The sequence below is a fragment of the Pristis pectinata genome, chromosome 15 (genome assembly GCF_009764475.1).
Source record: "Pristis pectinata isolate sPriPec2 chromosome 15, sPriPec2.1.pri, whole genome shotgun sequence".
In the NCBI taxonomy this organism is placed as follows: Eukaryota; Metazoa; Chordata; class Chondrichthyes; order Rhinopristiformes; family Pristidae; genus Pristis; species Pristis pectinata.
The window spans coordinates 11,063,903-11,082,240 of NC_067419.1; the positions used below are offsets into that span (position 1 = coordinate 11,063,903).

The following is an 18,338-nucleotide window of genomic DNA, read 5'->3' on the forward strand; positions in this document are numbered from 1 at the left end:
CTGATTTGAAACTCTACCACTGGGCTGATTTAGACATAACAGGCCAAAAGGCCTCCCGTGCTGGACCATCAGATAAGAGGAAGCTAATTAACCCCTCACATCTCTTGAAAAAGAAAATATCTATTCTGTGACCTATGTCTTTGTTCAATATCCTTTAATGTCCACAGTTAACACAATTCTATTAATCTCAGATTGCAAATCAACAGATATCAGCTGCTGTCATTTACAAAAGATCTCCAAACATCCACTCTTTTTTGAAACTAGGAAACACTTCCTATCAACAATACTCCCTAGTCCTGGACTCCCCAATCAGAAGAAGCTGTTTCCTGTCAGCTCCCCTTACTTATGACTTTAATTATGGCCTGCAAAACGTCTCCCTGCAGTTTAACCCTTGGAGTCAGGTATCATTCTCACAAACGTACTCATTCCCTCTGACGCTAATTAAAATATCTTTCATAAAATAAGGTGCAGTTTCCAGAACTGCTCACTATACTGAAGCTGTTGTCATTCTCTGGGTTTTATTCCATTTGTCTTTATTATTTTCTGTGCATGTTCATGTCATTTTAATGATCCAAGTACCTGAAACCCAAGCCTCTTTGGACACCTAGCATTTCCTAGTTTTACACCATTTAGAAAGGACATTGTTCTACCTTTTCTCAGTCCTACTTCAATTGCCTCACACAGACAGACATTATACCAATTTTCCACAATTTTGACCATGTGCTAAATCCATTAGTTTCATACTTCCATCTATCAATGCTTTGGAAAAAAAATCCACATACAGGAACAAGCAGCCATCTATCACACAAGCAACCCCCAACTCGCCACTGTGGTTCTGCAGAGGCCTCAAGGGATCACAAGTGAGATTCATATTAAACCAGCCAGGGGAAGAGTTATATTTCACTGGCTTCTGAGTCATTTGATCAAGTTACAGAGACAGGATTACAAAGGGGTTATATTCCGGGAAAATGTTTTAATTCATAAATGGATTATGAATTAATCTCCCTTTTCATTACAGAGCTCTAGAATTTTTGTCAAAATAAGAACAATTAAAAGTGGCACCAAAATCATAATTTTAAATAATATCAATTTATTAACAATCAAGAATTAAATCCCAGCTAATAAAAACATACACACTATACCCTTTTAGGATACTCGCCTTCTGAAATATATGGATCCTGAGGGTGGACATATTCACTTTTGGGAGAAACTAGATGAGGCATCACTATCTCAAGATAGTGGTTCATCTCTAAGACAAAAAATGGGTTGAATTTCCTCCCGAGCTGGTGGAAACGGAGTTTTCTTTGAAGCAGATTCTTCATAAGTGAGTGAAAAAGTTACTGAGAGTCGGGAGGAATGCGGAGTTTAGGTAGCAGATCAGATTGGCCATGACCTTGTTGTATGGTGGAGCAGTCCCAAGAGTCGAAGCAGTCTGCTCCTCCAAATTCTACTTTCTGCTATTCTGAGTAAAAAGGTCTTTAATTCATTTGAGTATTTGACTCAGCTCCAAATGCTCTCGCAAGCCTTTATCAAGGACTTTTGAAATCAAGATGAATTATATCCATAACCTTACCCTTGTCTATGTCTAGTTATCCCTCTAAAGAACTGAGGCAGGTAATTCAAGCAAAAGGTTCTTTTTTATAATCCTAACTAACCATCGCCTATTGTGTTTTTGATTTCTAGATGTTCACCAGTCTTTTGGTCTTGGATCTTTTCTTTGAGAAATTGCTCAAACAATTAATAGCATGTGACTGCCATCTCAGAGTCTTGGAATTGTACAGCAGGGAAACAGGTCCTTTGGCCTCCTGAGTCCATGCTGACATTCAAGCTCCCATTGTACTAATCCTACACCAAGCCTTTATTTTCCCCAGACTCACATCAAATCCCCCGAGATTCTATGGCTTCCCTACACATTACAGGCAATTTACAATGGCTAATTGAACCACCAACCTGCATGTTTTCAGGATGTGGGAAGAAACTGGAGCATCTGGAGGAAACCCACACAGTCACAGGAAGAATGTGTAAACTCCACAAAGACAGACCAAGGTAAGGATTGAATCCAGGTTGCTGGAGCTATGAAGCTGCAGCTCTACTGGGTGCATTACTGTCGAGCTGCCAGAGATCATTTAAAATGAAAGGATGTAATCATCTGAGTTTTATTAATGTGACATTTCTCTCCTTATCTTCTGAAATCATGTCCGACTTGTCCACCTCCTTGATAAACACAAATAATTATTTAATATTACAAATTCACTTTAAGCTTCCACTTTTCTGCAGCTCAGCCCTCAGTGGCCTTACTCACATTTTAAAATTAGTGCTCCTGTGGAAAGCATCACTATTTTATGTACTTTGATTTAATTTCATAGTTCTTTTTTCCCCCATCCTGTTGAAATTAAATTTAAATTATTTTCATTTCTGCTTTAAATTTTCATTTCCAATATTGTTTTACTACTTATCGTCCCAAGTTCTATCCTAAGAACCTCAAAATCTGTTCTTCTCCAATTCATTAGGTACTATGCAAGTCTTTCTCAATTATTTGATACGTTGCCCTACTTCCCTCACCTGATTTGACTTGTTCCCTTTCTCCAGATCCAGTAGTGAATCATTCTACCAGCACACTGGGTTGGAAAACATCATCGCACATTTTGTAAGGAATCCATTCCCTTACTTTTACCTATCTCTTCTGGCCAGTTAAAGTCAGGGTGGTTAAAATGCCCTTTGATTATTATTCTGTTTTTTTATTGCTCCTGTAATTTTTGGTGTAGTTTACCTCCTTTCACTTTACATGGTATGTGGACTACCCTTATTAAGGTGATTTGTGCTTTTCTTCATCTGGATCATGCCTGCAGTTCTGACTGAAACTGCCTGTAATCGGCCACATTGCTTGTACTGCTCCAATCCCGACTTCTCGATTCCCACTATATCTAGTCCCTTCTGATGGCAGTAGACCAACATGGAATGTTTGTGATTGGGTGTGTTGGAAAGGTGGCTGGCTAATGGGAACCTACTCGGTTTAAACCCTTTGAAAAATTGCCATTTGAGCAAGGCAAGCAGTGTTTATGGAATTGACAACAATTTCAGAAATGATCAAGGGAAATAACGTAGCTTTGTCAAGAAGGGCAAGTGAGAATGAGGTGTGCTCCACTCAAAAAAACATCCATACCAAAAGCAATAGAGCTCATGAGGGGAGATAAGCACATCCCCCATGGTTAGTTTTATGGAGAACTTCTGAACTGAAAAATAGAGTCCCTATTTCAGGACACTTCCTATTATGCAAAACCAAGAATGCTAACTGGTTTTGTAACATAGAACCAGGTGCTACAAGTTATGGTGGCCATTAAAAGGAGTTTTATTTGCAGCTCCCATGGGCCTTACATAATGCATGTGATCACCAAGCTAATGATGAATGAGGAAGTGCCAATGCTTAAAAAAAAACATGCACGAACATCATTTCATGTTATATTAGCCACTGTGGTTGAGCCAAAACAAACAGGCTGCAAAATTTCAAGGTCTTGCTTCAACCATATGTCTGAACAAGACTGCAGCAGAAAGGAGATACAGATATCCATTGACTGACAGAAGGGTTACATTCTAGGAAAATGCTTCATAAAGCAGAAGTTTATGAAATGAAAAGGCATTCCTCAATAGTTTCAATGTAAAAACTCTGGTTGCATTCCAGAGCTAAGACCCTTGGCCAATAAACGTAAACACTTAAAAACACATCAACACAAATCTTAAAATAAAATACCTAATATTCCCTTTCAGGGTATGGAGCAAGTGAATCTCTTTTACCTGGTTTCCCTGCTGTGAACCATGTGCCACCCACCTCCCTCTTCCCTTTCCCCACCCTCCCAATTCTATTCAGCAGCTGTGAATTGAGTTGACTGCAATCTTATTGCTTTCTGACCCACTGGAATTTCAGTTGCCATTTGCTTCCAACATTACCTAGGATTTGTGGCAGTGATAAAAATCTACATAAATGGAGGACTCCAACCCTAACAAGCCTCTTGCATTGCAGCCAAAATTTGACAGCCATCTGTAATGTGAAACAGAGAGCAACAAGATTGCTTACACCGCATCAATTGACTTGATAAGTTTCATTTCCAACAAGGAGTGTGTGTGCACATGTGCTTGTGTGTGTGTTTGTCTCCCAAGCTGCTGTTTTCAGGTGATGCTTACATTTGCACATACCCAGAAGCCGGGCTCCTCAAATTGTTGGAGTGAACGAGAAAGGCAACATGGAATTGGTGTCTGAACAACGAGCAATTTATTGAAACTGATGCACACCAGGAGACCAGACAAAGCTGATCTACCCATACACGATTTCGGGACAAGCCTTCTACACCTCTTTGCATACATGATTACACAGAAAAACTTAATTAACCAAGTTTTGATTGTTACACTTCTCTGTACACGTGATTACGCAGAAGACTTAATTAACAGTAAAACTAGGTCCTGGTTACAGAATGAGGCATTTAATTATCCACAAGTCTAATTTAAGCTTTGGCCACAACAATAACGGTGTGCTATAACATAATCCTGACCCATTTGTTAAAGAGTACTCTATTCCAATATTGGCCTTTAACAGCCCCTTCAGAACCACACAACCACAACAGAAGTAAATCATCCTGTATGCATATATAACACACAAGTGTTGGGAAGGGTGGTGGAGGGTCCTTTCACTGAAAAGATGAACCTTTTGCCTGCCTGAATCATTACAATCAATGATGTACATTTGTTCAGAGAAAAGGAATGCATATTCAAAGATCTGCTGTAATGGGAGCTAAATATATGCAAAGCTGAACACAATATTCACATTGTAGCTAAGTACTTCAAGCCCCTGACTTCATATTAGGCCCCTCCAAAGAAAACAATATTAGGGATTCTTGGCACTGAACAAATAAAATGTTTTATTAACTGGAGTTCATAAAGTTCTGACAATAGTAATATTATTTTATAGGTATAGTAATATATAATTTTTCAGCTGGGAGTGAGGAAGAATTATTTTTCTTACAGCAATTCATTATTCTTTTCATGCCACTCCCTCTGATGAATGTATGCTCAATATCCTGCTGCTTACACGTTCCTTGCTTCCAGTTTCTCAGATTACGTCCTCCACTTTTCATTACTTTATGTTCACTACTTTTCCAACCAATGAATACAGCCAATCCAAATAAGTTTAAGCAAGACACAACATTACACTGATGGGTGGGAGACAAAATGTACTGGACTTGAGACATTATTCATTGTGTACTCACAGAGTCCCCATGGAACTGCTCAAAGTGGTGAGTGGTGTGGGTGGGCTTGGTGGCATCAGTTTTTCACCAATAAAATTGGTGAAGAAGGCCAACACCCAGAAATAGTGAAATTTGACTGTTCATAAAAGGCATTCTCCTTTGGGTGAATAAATAAAATGCAACACTCACTTGCATAATGAAGGTGACAGTAATTATTGCCAGTGTGCATTGACCATGGCTTTTAGGCCAAAACCAAGAGGGTGGTAGTGATCTGAAGTGCTGGTACATCCCAGATATCTGGCAACACAAAGTCAAGCAGTTTCACCAGAAACCTAGGTGTGGCTGCACAATGACAACAGCGTGGGTCGGAATCAAGATGGCAGGGATGGTCTTGCACTTAGAATCACAAGAATAGCAATTTGCCGCAAACTTCAATACGAGGCGCTCCAAAGGTCAGGTGAACGTGAAGGGATTCAGTGACGAAGCAGCTGAGGGTGAGCCTGCCTGAGGGCAGGAGAAATCCACAGCAAGGCAGAAGTCAAATGGCACAATCCAAAAAGGAATGAGCAGGGCTGTTTATAAATTCCTGACATAAAAGTGAAGAGAGTGATAGAAACTGTCTTTTACTGTTTAAAACAGGCAAAGGATGTTATGCTAATTGCAATGCTAACTTTTAATTAATACCTAGTTTGCATCAAATATACAACACCTTAAGCACAATAGCTCAATGGGGAAAATGGTCTGGCTGTGATTATCCAGGGAAGTTAAAGCACAAGGTTTAAAATGTTACTAAATGGAGCAGTGATGATTTGAGAAGGGAAAAGGAAGCATGTGACAGGTATAGGCAACAATCAAGTGAGTCCCTTGAGGAATATAGAGTATAGGAGTGTACTTAACGAAATTAGGAAGGCAAATAAGAATAAGGAGCATCCCAAGACATTCCATAAGTATATTAGAAATAAGAGGGTAGCTGGGGAAAGAGTGGGTCCCCTTAGGGCCCAAGGGATAATGTACATGTGGAGCCAGGGAATATGGATGAGATCGTAAATAAATACTTCTCATCTGTACTTACCAAGGAGAAGGACATGGATAACAGTGAGGGATACCTTGGCAGTCTGGAGCATGTCACTATTAAGAAGTTGGAAGAGTTAGATGTTTTGGAACACATAGATGTGGATAAATCCCCAGAGCTGGATAAGATCTATCCCAGGATGCTATGGGAAACAAGGGTGGAGATTGCTGGGGCCCCTGACAGAGAATTTTGGCTCCTTGTTAGCCACAGACAAGGTAGCAGAAGACTGGAGGATAGCTCATGTTCCTTTATTTAAGAAGCAGCCAGGTAGCTGCAGGCCAGTGAGTTTACATCAGTATTAGGGAAATTAATGGAGAAAATTCTAAGGGGCAGGATTTATGCACATTGGGAAAGGCAGGGGCTGATCAGGGATAGTCAGCGTGGCTTGTGTGGGGGAAATGCCATCTCGCTAATTTGACTGAGTTTTTGTGGAGGTAACAAAGACGATTGATAAGGCAAGGAGGTAGTTGTCTATATGGACTTAAGCAAGGCATTTGACCAGGTCCTGTATGGTAGACTGGTCCAGAAGGTTAAGGCACATGGGAGCCAAAGCAAGCTGTCAAACTGGATCAAAATCCGGCTCGGTGATAGAAGGCAGAGAGTAGTAGTGGACATTTCTCTTCTGATTGGAAGTCTGTGACCAATGGTGTATTGCAGGGATCGGTGCTAGGCTGGGATTGTTTTTCCTGGAGCAAAGGTGGCTGAAGAGTGATCTGATAAAGGTATACAAGATTGAAAGACATAGATAAGGTAGGGAGTCATTCTTCTCCCCCATGGTGGGGGTATCAAAAACAAGAGGAAGGGGTTTTAACATGAGAGGAAGGGGTTTTAACATGAGAGGAAGGGGTTTTAAGGAAGGTCTGAGGGTTTTTTTTTTAAAAACAGAGTCGTTGTTATCTAGAATGAACTGCCAGAGGAGGTAGTGGAATCAGATACCATCACTGTGGTTAAGAGGCATTAAGGCAAGGCACAGAAGGACAGTGCTGGTGTGGACAAATGGGATTAATGCAGATTGACATAAAGATCAGCATGGACATGCTGTACAACTCCATGGCTCTACATTCAAAACTCTGGGATGCAGATCATCAGGTTCTGAAAGTGATCAGTTTTCAGGTTTATTAACTTCTCCACTAATGTTTCTTATTCTAATTTCTTTAATTTCCTCATTTGCAACAGAGCCTTGGTTCTCCAGTATTTCTGGGAAATTATTTGTGTGCATTCCTTTGAATTCAGATACAAACTGTGTTTAATCTCTGCTATTTCCTTGTTCCCAGGATAATTTCTCCCTTCTTAGCCTGCATGGAACTCACCTTTTCACATTTACCACTATTATTTTTATATACTAAAAGGACTTCTTACAGTGTTCTGAAGTTTTGCTGGTTTACACTCACATTCCATTTTCTTTATAATTTCTTGATCATATTTAGCTGAATTGTAAAACAATCCCAATCCTTATGCTTCCTTTTATTTCCTCTGGCAACTTTACTTTTGATTTAACGTTATCGATAATTTCTTTGTTAGATATGTTTTTTTCTTGTTTTATGCCTTAATGTAGATATACACCACAAAACACATTTCTTTAAATGCTAGTCATTGCCTATCCAATATCACACCTTAATTAGTTTTGTAATCTACCAACCTGCTCCACACACGTTCATAGTTTTCTCTACTTAGGCTGAAAACCGGTTTGAGCTTTCACAGCATCAGCTTGGTGTACACGCACCTGTCTACATCAATGGTGCTGAGGTCGAGAGGGTTGACAGCTTCAAGTTCCTGGGAGTGAACATCACCAACAGTCTGTCCTGGTCAAATCATGTAGATGCCATGGCCAAGAAAGCTCACCAGTGCCTCTACTTCCTCAGGAGGCTAAAGAAATTTGGTTTGTCCCCTTTGACTCACTAACTTTTACAGATGCACCATAGAAAGCATCCTGTCTAGATGTATCATGGCTTGGTACGGCAACTGGTCTGCCCAGGACCGCAAGAAACTGCAGAGAGTTGTGGACACAGCCCAGCGCATCGCGGACACCAGCCTCCCCTCCTTGGACTCTGTCTTTACCTCTCATTGATTATGCTGGCTGCTTCACCGAGACAAAGACCCCATCCACCCAGGACATTCTCTCTTCTCTCCTCTTCCACTGGGTAGAAGATACAGGTGCCTGAGGGCACGTACCACCAGACTTAAGGACAGCTTCTACCCCACTGTGATAAGACTACTGAAGGGTTCCTTTATACAATGAGATGGACTATGACTTCACGATCTACCTTGCTGTGACCTTGCACCTTATTGCACTGCACTTTCCCTGTAGCTGTGACACTTTACTCTGTACTGTTATTACCTGTACTACATCAATGCACTTTGTACTAAGTCAACGTAACTGCACTGTGTAATGAATTGACCTGTACGATCAGTTTGTAAGACAAGCTTTTCACTGTACCTTGGTACAGGTGACAACAATAAACCAATACCAATCTTGTAACTGAATGTAAAATTTTTATCGTGTTACCGTCACTGTTTCCTAGAAGCTCCTTTGCGACAAAATAATTAACCATTTCTCGTTGCACGATAGTAGATCTAAAACAGTCAGTTCCTCCACACATTAATCTGTACGTCCGTCCTTTGCATTGTTAGTAGCAGGTTTGCCCAATGTGTCCACTGATCCCCATGATCACTGTATTACCCCCAGCACATGCACCGCTAACTGCCTCCTGTGTACGGTGCCCTCCCTCACAACTACTGTTTGGGGACCTAAAAACAACTCCCACCCATGTCTTCTGCCCCCCCCCCTCTTCCCCCCTTCCCCCCTTCCCCTTGGCTTGACCTACCCGCTGCCGCCTCTCAGCCAGCGTGACGCCAGCTGCTTTTCCCGGCGACCTGCCCTTCCTCCAGTGCGGGCGGGTTGGGGACAAGGATCAGAGGCGGTGACTTGAGGAGAGGGATGGAGATCGGGGAGCGGGCCGGGGCTGTTGCCTGGGCCCGCTGCCGCCTACACTGGACAGTCGACCCGTCGGGGGGGGGAGGGGGAGGCAACCACTGACCTGCAGCCCGGACAGCGCGCTGTCTCTCCGCCGCTCGACAGCTCCCGGCGCTTCGAGCTCTCACTCCGCTCCTCCCATCGCTCCTCGCAGACCGGGGCCGGCCGCCCGCCCCCGACACCGCCGCCTGCCGGCTACCCACCGCCCCCGCCGCCGCCCCCGCCGGCCCGCCGCTTCGCCTTCCCGCCCCCGACACCGCCGCCCCGCCCCCGACACTGCCGCCTGCCGACCGCCCCGCCCCCGACACTGCCGCCTGCCGGCTGCCGCCCAACGTTCACCCCGGACACCTCACGCCTTCGACACTGCCAGCAGCAAGAGACGAGCAGGACAGCCCACAATATCGATCAAGGGAAACAAATCCGAGGTGCAGGCGAAAGGAGTCGCAGGAACAAAATGATGGAAATCCGCAGCAGCACAGAGAGACCGCTGGTAAATGTCCGAGCAAGGCAGAGCCGAAACGTATGCAAGACAAGTTTTTCACTGTTACCTCGGTACAAGTGACAATAATAAACCAATATCGTCCACTGCCCCAGCCACTGGACTTGCTTTAAACCTGTTGCACTCTCCAGCAGGTTTATTATCTTTTGGACTTTTTTAAATTCATTTTTCTGGACCTGGGTGTCGCTGGCACTAATTACTCTTGAAAGGTGGTGGCTATCCGCCTTCCTGAACCACTGTGAAGGTTGGCTGGAGAGTTCCTGGATTTAGCTCAAGATGCAGATACTTTCATTATCAGCCTTCTGCAGCTTGGAGGGGGAGCTGCAGGGGGTGGTCAGAAGCAAGATGTTGGAGGTGCTCAGCCTTCATCTAGACTGACCCGTCATCTGGGTCAGTCCACATGAAGGGTCTCAACCCCAAAATGTTTAGGAACAGCTTCCTCCCCTCTGCCATCAGATCTCTGAACGATCCATGAACCCATGAACACTACCTCATTATTCCTCTTTTGCACTATTTATTTCTGTAACTTACAGTAATTTTTATGTCTTGCACTGTACTGCTGCTGCAAAACAACAAATTTCATGACATATGTCAGTGATAATGAACCTGATTCTGAAGTTGACTGTCCATTTCCCTCCATAGATCAATGTCAAAGTCGAGTTTATTGTCATATGCACAAGTACATGTATGTACAGGTGCAATGAAAAACTTACTTGCAGCAGCATCACAGGTACATAGCATCATATAAGCAGCATTCACAAGAAAAACATAAACTAAACAAATTATACACTATTGTCATTAAGATTGAGATATTTATCCTACCCTTACCCCATACCATTCTCTGTTGGCCCCTACATTCCTAGATTCACATTTCTCTCTCTCCCTCTCTCCTGTCCCCTCCATGCCTGCCCTGAGCTGATTTTGTTTACAAGACCCACCTCCTGCTCTCTTTATCCCATTCCCAATAAACTGCTGGCTAAGTAGTTGACATTCTTAACAATTCTCCCCTTTGCTCGATCAAATCCATTGTTGTCACCCCTCCTCAAAATAAATACTTGAGTACCCCCTCTAACAAACTACAGCCCACTGCCAACCTCTCTCTTTCCTCTCCAAAGTCCTTGAATATCTCTGAAATCTAAACCAAATGTTTCCAGAACTCTGGATCTGAACTCCTGCAATCAGGTCACAGTGCAAGAACAGCTCTTCTTAAAGTCACAATAGACACCTATGTAAACGTGACAAAGTTAAAATCTCCCTTCTTCTTGATCTCTCTGAAGCATTTTTTTTCTGACACCTCTCCTGAAAGACTCTCAGTGCTTGCTTCTCCTAATCAAAGTCCTTCCACCCTCCTTCATATGTTTCTGTGAAAGAGGAACACACAAAACGCTGGAGGAAATGTGGAAGCTGCAGCGTAGCAAGGGTTAAGATAGTGTGCAGCTGCACAGAATAATGTCCTTGGAAGAATAAACTCCCCTTTGAACGGTGTGAAATACCATGGGCGTGAGGTGACCAGACAAGATAAAGATGCTAATGAAGGATTGGAAAGCACACAAAAACTATTGGACGATGACTCCCTAAGGTCTAATTGGCTGCTTTTGATCTGATTAAATGCAAATAAAGGATAGCATATTCCGCCTTGGGAGTCTCCAACCTGATAGTCTCAACATCAATTTCTCTAAAGCCACCCTTTGTCTTCCCCCCCCCCCCGCTTTGTCTTCCCCCCCCCCGCTTTGTCTTCCCCCCCCCGCTTTGTCTTCCCCCCCCCCCGCTTTGTCTTCCCCCCCCCCCCGCTTTGTCTTCCCCCCCCCCCCCCGCTTTGTCTTCCCTTATTCCTGTGGCTCCCTTCTCCCGCCTGATGACCTGCCCATCTCCTCCCCTTCCCCATCCTTTTTTCCGTGGTCCACTGCCCCCTCCTACCGGCTTCCTCCTCCTTCAGCCCTTGGCCTCTTCTACCTTCCCCTTCTCACCTATCCCCTGCCTCCTCCCCCTTCCCCCACCTTATTCTGGTTTCTGCCCTCTTCCTTTCCAGTCCTGATGGACTCGGCCCGAAACGTCAACTGTTTATTTCCCTCCACGGATGCTGCCTGACCTGCTGAGTTCCTCCAGCACCTTGTGTGTATTGCTCCAGATTCCAGCATCCGCAGAATTTGTTGTGTCTCCACCTTTGACTTAGTATGTGGTTTTTATTGGTTATTGATGCACGTATGAATATATCGTGATTGGTGATTTTTATTCTATGTACACTAATAAGGGATGAGGAAGTATGGAAGATTTCATTTGGCCAATGTATGTAGAAAACTGACAATCCTGAGCTGAAGTTTCAGAGTAGTTCCCTGACTGGGACCATGCTGTTTTTGTGCACAAGTAAATAAAGTTTGATTGGGAAACGAGTGCTAGTTGTCGGAGTCTAGCTGATAGTCGAGGTTCTTTGGAGGTTCCGCCGAGATGGCTAACCTTTGGCTTCGCTCTACGGGAGAACTAAGTTGAGCCTCAGCAGAGTCCGCGGCAGCTCGTATTTAAGCAAGTAGGACTGGGTCTGTCGCTGGAACGCAAACTGCTTCCTGTATAGAGTAGCTGAAGTGCGCCGTCATGTTGGTTGCTAAAGAGACAAGCAAACTGTGAAGGGAGGTTCGAGTCCCCTGTACAAGGACAGGAGAGCCGCGGCAGGCGGAGGGTTGGGTGCCCGTGGGTTCTTGTCCCGCGAAGAGGATGTGGGTGAGAACAGGACTTCCGATGTGTGAGTGAAGCTAACGTGGGGCGGAGCACCGTCGAAAAACTGCCCCGGACCCCTCCAAGGGAACGTTGGCGGCTTATATGTTTGTGCATTATGGCCCTGAGAGTGTAAAGTATGTTGAGAAATGGGGCAAGCGCTCAAAGGGAGCCGATAAGTGTTTCCCTCCGGACGGCACGTTCAATGTGGACCGTCTGGAGTGTTTACAGAAGGTGGTAGCGGCAAGGGAAAAATGTGGGTTGGGCTGCGTTTACTTAGTGGAGGAGCGAGGTGCAGAAGCAGTTGGATGAAAAAGCAAGGAAGGTATTACAAAACGCTTTCTCCAAAACAAAAGGTGCAGCCATGGGCTCCAGCTGTGCCTGCCTTTCCGTCAGTTACCTGCAACAGTCCATGTTCCAAGCCGACACCGAAACGCTCCCCGACTCTTTCTCCGCTACGTTGACGACTGCATGGGGGCTGTTTCCCGCACCCACGCTGAGCTCGTCAACTTCATCAACTTTGCCCCCAACTTCCATCCTGCCCTCAAGTTCACTTGGTCCATCTCTGACACCTCTCTCCCCTTTCTGGATCTTCCTTGTCTCCATCTCGGGAGGCAGATCATCCACTGACATCTTTTAGAAACCCACCGACTCCCGCCGTTGCGTTGACTACATCTCCTCCCACCACCCCACTAAAGGATGCTATTCCCTTCTCCCAGTTCCTCTGCCTCCGCTGTATCTGTTCCCATGATGAGGTTTCCATTCCAGGACATTGGAGGTGTCCTCTATTTTTCAGTAAATGGGGTTTCCCTTCCACCACCATCAATGCAGTCCGCGCCAGCATCTCCTCCGCTTTCCCACACGTCTGTCCTCACCCCATCCGCACCCCCCCCCCAACATAACAGAGACAGGGTTCCCTTCATTCTCGCCTACCACCCCACGAACCTCTGTATCCAACACATCATTCTCTACAACTTTCACCACCTCTAACAGGAAACCACTACCAGGCACCTCTTTCCCCCCTCCTCCCTCTTTCCCCCCCCTCCTCCCTCTTTCCCCCCCCTCCTCCCTCTTTCCCCCCCCTCCTCCCTCTTTCCCCCCCTCCTCCCTCTTTCCCCCCCCTCCTCCTCTTTCCCCCCCCTCCTCCCTCTTTCCCCCCCCTCCTCCCTCTTTCCCCCCCCTCCTCCCTCTTTCCCCCCCTCCTCCCTCTTTCCCCCCCTCCTCCCTCTTTCCCCCCTCCTCCCTCTTTCCCCCCCCTCCTCCCTCTTTCCCCCCCCTCCTCCCTCTTTTCCCCCCCCTCCTCCCTCTTTCCCCCCCACCGCCCTCTTTCCCCCCCCTCCTCCCTCTTTCCCCCCCCTCCTCCCTCTTTCCCCCCCCTCCTCCCTCTTTCCCCCCCCCGCCTCCCTCTTTCCCCCCCCTCCTCCCTCTTTCCCCCCCTCCTCCCTCTCTTCCCCCCTCCTCCCTCTTTCCCCCCCCTCCTCCCTCTTTTCCCCCCCCCCTCCTCCCTCTTTCCCCCCCTCCTCCCTCTTCCCCCCCCTCCTCCCTCTTTCCCCCCCTCCTCCCTCTTTCCCCCCCCTCCTCCCTCTTTCCCCCCCCTCCTCCCTCTTTCCCTCCCCCCCTCCTCCCTCTTTCCCCCCCCTCCTCCCTCTTTCCCCCCCCTCCTCCCTCTTCCCCCCCCTCCTCCTCTTTCCCCCCTCCTCCCTCTTTCCCCCCCCTCCTCCTCTTTCCCCCCCTCCTCCTCCCTCTTTCCCCCCCCTCCTCCCTCTTTCCCCCCCTCCTCCCTCTTTCCTCCCCCCCTCCCTCCCTCTTTCCCCCCCCGCCTCCCTCTTTCCCCCCTCCTCCCTCTTTCCCCCCCTCCTCCCTCTTTCCCCCCCCCTCCTCCCTCTTTCCCCCCCTCCTCCCTCTTTCCCCCCCCGCTCCTCCCTCTTTCCCCCCCCTCCTCCCTCTTTCCCCCCCCTCCTCCTCTTTCCCCCCCCTCCCCCTCTTTCCCCCCCTCCTCCTCTTTCCCCCCCCTCCTCCCTCTTTCCCCCCCCTCCCTCTCCTCCCTCTTTCCCCCCCCTCCTCCCTCTTTCCCCCCCCTCCTCCCTCTTTCCCCCCCTCCTCCCTCTTTCCCCCCCTCCTCCCTCTTTCCCCCCTCCCTCCCTCTTTCCCCCCCTCCTCCCTCTTTCCCCCCCCTCCTCCCTCTTTCCCCCCCCTCCTCCCTCTTTCCCCCCCCTCCTCCCTCTTTCCCCCCCCTCCTCCCTCTTTCCCCCCCCTCCTCCCTCTTTCCCCCCCCTCCTCCCTCTTTCCCCCCCCTCCTCCCTCTTTCCCCCCCTCCTCCCTCTTTCCCCCCCCTCCTCCCTCTTTCCCCCCCCTCCTCCCTCTTTCCCCCCCCTCCTCCCTCTTTCCCCCCCCTCCTCCCTCTTTCCCCCCCCTCCTCCCTCTTTCCCCCCCTCCTCCCTCTTTCCCCCCCCTCCTCCCTCTTTCCCCCCCCTCCTCCCTCTTTCCCCCCCTCCTCCCTCTTTCCCCCCCCTCCTCCCTCTTTCCCCCCCCTCCTCCCTCTTTCCCCCCCCTCCTCCCTCTTTCCCCCCCCTCCTCCCTCTTTCCCCCCCCTCCTCCCTCTTTCCCCCCCTCCTCCCTCTTTCCCCCCCTCCTCCCTCTTTCCCCCCCCTCCTCCCTCTTTCCCCCCCCTCCTCCCTCTTTCCCCCCCCTCCTCCCTCTTTCCCCCCCTCCTCCCTCTTTCCCCCCCCTCCTCCCTCGTTCCCCCCCCATCCTCCCTCGTTCCCCCCCCTCCTCCCTCGTTCCCCCCCCTCCTCCCTCTTCCCCCTCCCTCTTTCCCCCCCCTCCTCCCTCTTTCCCCCTCCCCCCCCCTCCTCCCTCTTTCCCCCCCCCTCCTCCCCCCCCTCCTCCCTCTTTCCCCCCCCCTCCTCCCCCCCCCTCCTCCCTCTTTCCCCCCCCCTCCTCCCCCCCCCTCCTCCCTCTTTCCCCCCCCTCCTCCTCTTCCCCCCCCTCCTCCTCTTTCCCCCCCCTCCTCCCTCTTTCCCCCCCCCTCCTCCCTCTTTCCCCCCCCCTCCTCCCTCTTTCCCCCCCCCTCCTCCCTCTTTCCCCCCCCCCCTCCTCCCTCTTTCCCCCCCTCCTCCCTCCCTCTTTCCCCCCCTCCTCCTCCCTCTTTCCCCCCCCCCTCCTCCCTCTTTCCCCCCCCTCCTCCCTCCCTCTTTCCCCCCCTCCTCCCTCCCTCTTTCCCCCCCCCCTCCCTCCCTCTTTCCCCCCCCCTCCTCCCTCCCTCTTTCCCCCCCCTCCTCCCTCCCTCTTTCCCCCCCCCTCCTCCCTCCCTCTTTCCCCCCCCTCCTCCCTCCCTCTTTCCCCCCCCCTCCTCCCTCCCTCTTTCCCCCCCCCTCCCTCCCTCCCTCTTTCCCCCCCCTCCTCCCTCCCTCTTTCCCCCCCCTCCTCCCTCCCTCTTTCCCCCCCCCTCCTCCCTCCCTCTTTCCCCCCCCCTCCTCCCTCCCTCTTTCCCCCCCCTCCTCCCTCCCTCTTTCCCCCCCCCTCCTCCCTCCCTCTTTCCCCCCCCTCCTCCCTCCCTCTTTCCCCCCCCCTCCTCCCTCCCTCTTTCCCCCCCCCTCCTCCCTCCTCTTTCCCCCCCTCCTCCCTCCCTCTTTCCCCCCCCCTCCTCCCTCCCTCTTTCCCCCCCCCTCCTCCCTCCCTCTTTCCCCCCCCCTCCCCCTCCCCCCCCCCCCCCCCCCCCCCCCCCCCCCCCCCCCCCCTCCCCCCCCCCCCCCCCCCCCCCCCCCCCCCCCCCCCCCCCCCCCCCCCTCCCCCCCCCCCCCCCCCCCCCCCCCCCCCCCCCTCCCCCCCCCCCCCCCCCCCTCCCCCCCCCCCCCCCCCCCCCCCCCCCCCCCCCCCTCCCCCCCCCCCCCCCCCCCCCCCCCCCCCCCCCTCCCCCCCCCCCCCCCCCCCCCCCCCCCCCCCCCCCCCCCCCCCCCCCCCCCCCCCCCCCCCCCCCCCCCCCCCCCCCCCCCCCCCCCCCCCCCCCCCCCCCCCCCCCCCCCCCCCCCCCCTCCCCCCCCCTCCCTCCCTCTTTCCCCCCCCTCCTCCCTCCCTCTTTCCCCCCCCCTCCTCCCTCCCTCTTTCCCCCCCCCTCCCTCCCTCTTTCCCCCCCTCCTCCCTCCCTCTTTCCCCCCCCTCCTCCCTCCCTCTTTCCCCCCCCCTCCTCCTCCCTCTTTCCCCCCCCCTCCTCCCTCCCTCTTTCCCCCCCCCTCCTCCTCCCTCTTTCCCCCCCCTCCTCCCTCCCTTTCCCCCCCTCCTCCTCCCTCTTTCCCCCCCCCTCCTCCCTCCCTCTTTCCCCCCCCTCCTCCCTCCCTCTTTCCCCCCCCCCTCCTCCCTCCTCTTTCCCCCCCCTCCTCCCTCCCTCTTTCCCCCCCCCTCCTCCTCCTCTTTCCCCCCCCTCCTCCTTTCCCCCCCCCTCCTCCCTCCCTCTTTCCCCCCCCCTCCTCCTCCCTCTTTCCCCCCCCCTCCTCCCTCCTCTTTCCCCCCCCCTCCTCCTCCCTTCTTCCCCCCTCCTCCTCCCTCTTTCCCCCCCCTCCTCCCTCCTCTTTCCCCCCCTCCTCCCTCCCTCTTTCCCCCCCCTCCTCCCTCCCTCTTTCCCCCCCTCCTCCCTCCCTCTTTCCCCCCCCTCCTCCCTCCCTCTTTCCCCCCCTCCTCCCTCCCTCTTTTCCCCCCCCTCCTCCCTCCCTCTTTCCCCCCCCTCCTCCCTCCCTCTTTTCCCCCCCCTCCTCCCTCCCTCTTTCCCCCCCCCTCCTCCTCCCTCTTCCCCCCCCCTCCTCCCTCCCTCTTTTCCCCCCCCCTCCTCCTCCCTCTTTCCCCCCCCCTCCTCCCTCCCTCTTTCCCCCCCCGCCTCCTCCTCCTCTTTCCCCCCCCCTCCTCCCCTCCCTCTTTCCCCCCCCTCCTCCCTCCCTCTTTCCCCCCCCCTCCTCCCTCCCTCTTTCCCCCCCCCTCCTCCCTCCCTCTTTCCCCCCCTCCTCCCTCCCTCTTTCCCCCCCCCTGCCTCCCTCCCTCTTTCCCCCCCCCTCCTCCCTCCCTCTTTCCCCCCCCCTCCTCCCTCCCTCTTTCCCCCCCCCTCCTCCCTCCCTCTTTCCCCCCCCCCCTCCTCCCTCCCTCTTTCCCCCCCCCTCCTCCCTCCCGCTTTCCCCCCCCCTCCTCCCTCCCTCTTTCCCCCCCCCTCCTCCCTCCCTCTTTCCCCCCCCTCCTCCCTCCCTCTTTCCCCCCCCTCCTCCCTCCCTCTTTCCCCCCCCCTCCTCCCTCCCTCTTTCCCCCCCCCGTCCTCCCTCCCTCTTTCCCCCCCCCTCCTCCCTCCCCTCTTTCCCCCCCCTCCTCCCTCCCTCTTTCCCCCCCTCCTCCCTCCCTCTTTCCCCCCCCCTCCTCCTCCCCTCTTTCCCCCCCCCTCCTCCCTCCCTCTTTCCCCCCCCTCCTCCCTCCTCTTCCCCCCCCTCCTCCTCCCTCTTTCCCCCCCCTCCTCCCTCCCTCTTTCCCCCCCCCTCCTCCCTCCCTCTTTCCCCCCCCTCCTCCCTCCCTCTTTCCCCCCCCCTCCTCCCTCCCTCTTTCCCCCCCCCTCCTCCTCCCGTCTTTCCCCCCCCCTCCTCCCTCCCTCTTTCCCCCCCCCTCCTCCCTCCCTCTTTCCCCCCCCCTCCTCCCTCCCTCTTTCCCCCCCCTCCTCCCTCCCTCTTTCCCCCCCCCTCCTCCCTCCCTCTTTCCCCCCCCCCCCCTCCTCCTCCCTCTTTCCCCCCCCTCCTCCCTTCCCTCTTTCCCCCCCCCATCCTCCCTCCCTCTTTCCCCCCCCCTTCATCCCTCCCTCTTTTCCCCCCCCCCTCCTCC

General features: G+C 51.8%; 1 protein-coding gene and 1 pseudogene across 4 annotated transcripts in view; one reads left to right on the plus strand and one right to left on the minus strand.

Annotated features, from left to right (window-relative positions):
* Window positions 1-9,498, minus strand: part of fam3c (FAM3 metabolism regulating signaling molecule C) — a 31,068-nt gene extending 21,570 nt beyond the window's left edge. Inside the window, exon 1 of one of the 4 annotated variants that reach the window (XM_052030055.1) lies at window positions 9,348-9,498. The gene's annotated coding sequence lies outside the window, so the exon portion shown is untranslated. Of the gene's footprint in view, window positions 1-1,950; window positions 2,072-8,032; window positions 8,054-9,134 lie in introns of those variants that run through there. The other 3 variants (XM_052030056.1, XM_052030060.1, XM_052030059.1) reach the window with 3 other exon arrangements.
* On the plus strand, window positions 2,018-17,028 carry LOC127578534 (basic proline-rich protein-like; annotated as a pseudogene).
* Window positions 17,029-18,338: the final 1,310 nt, after the last annotated feature.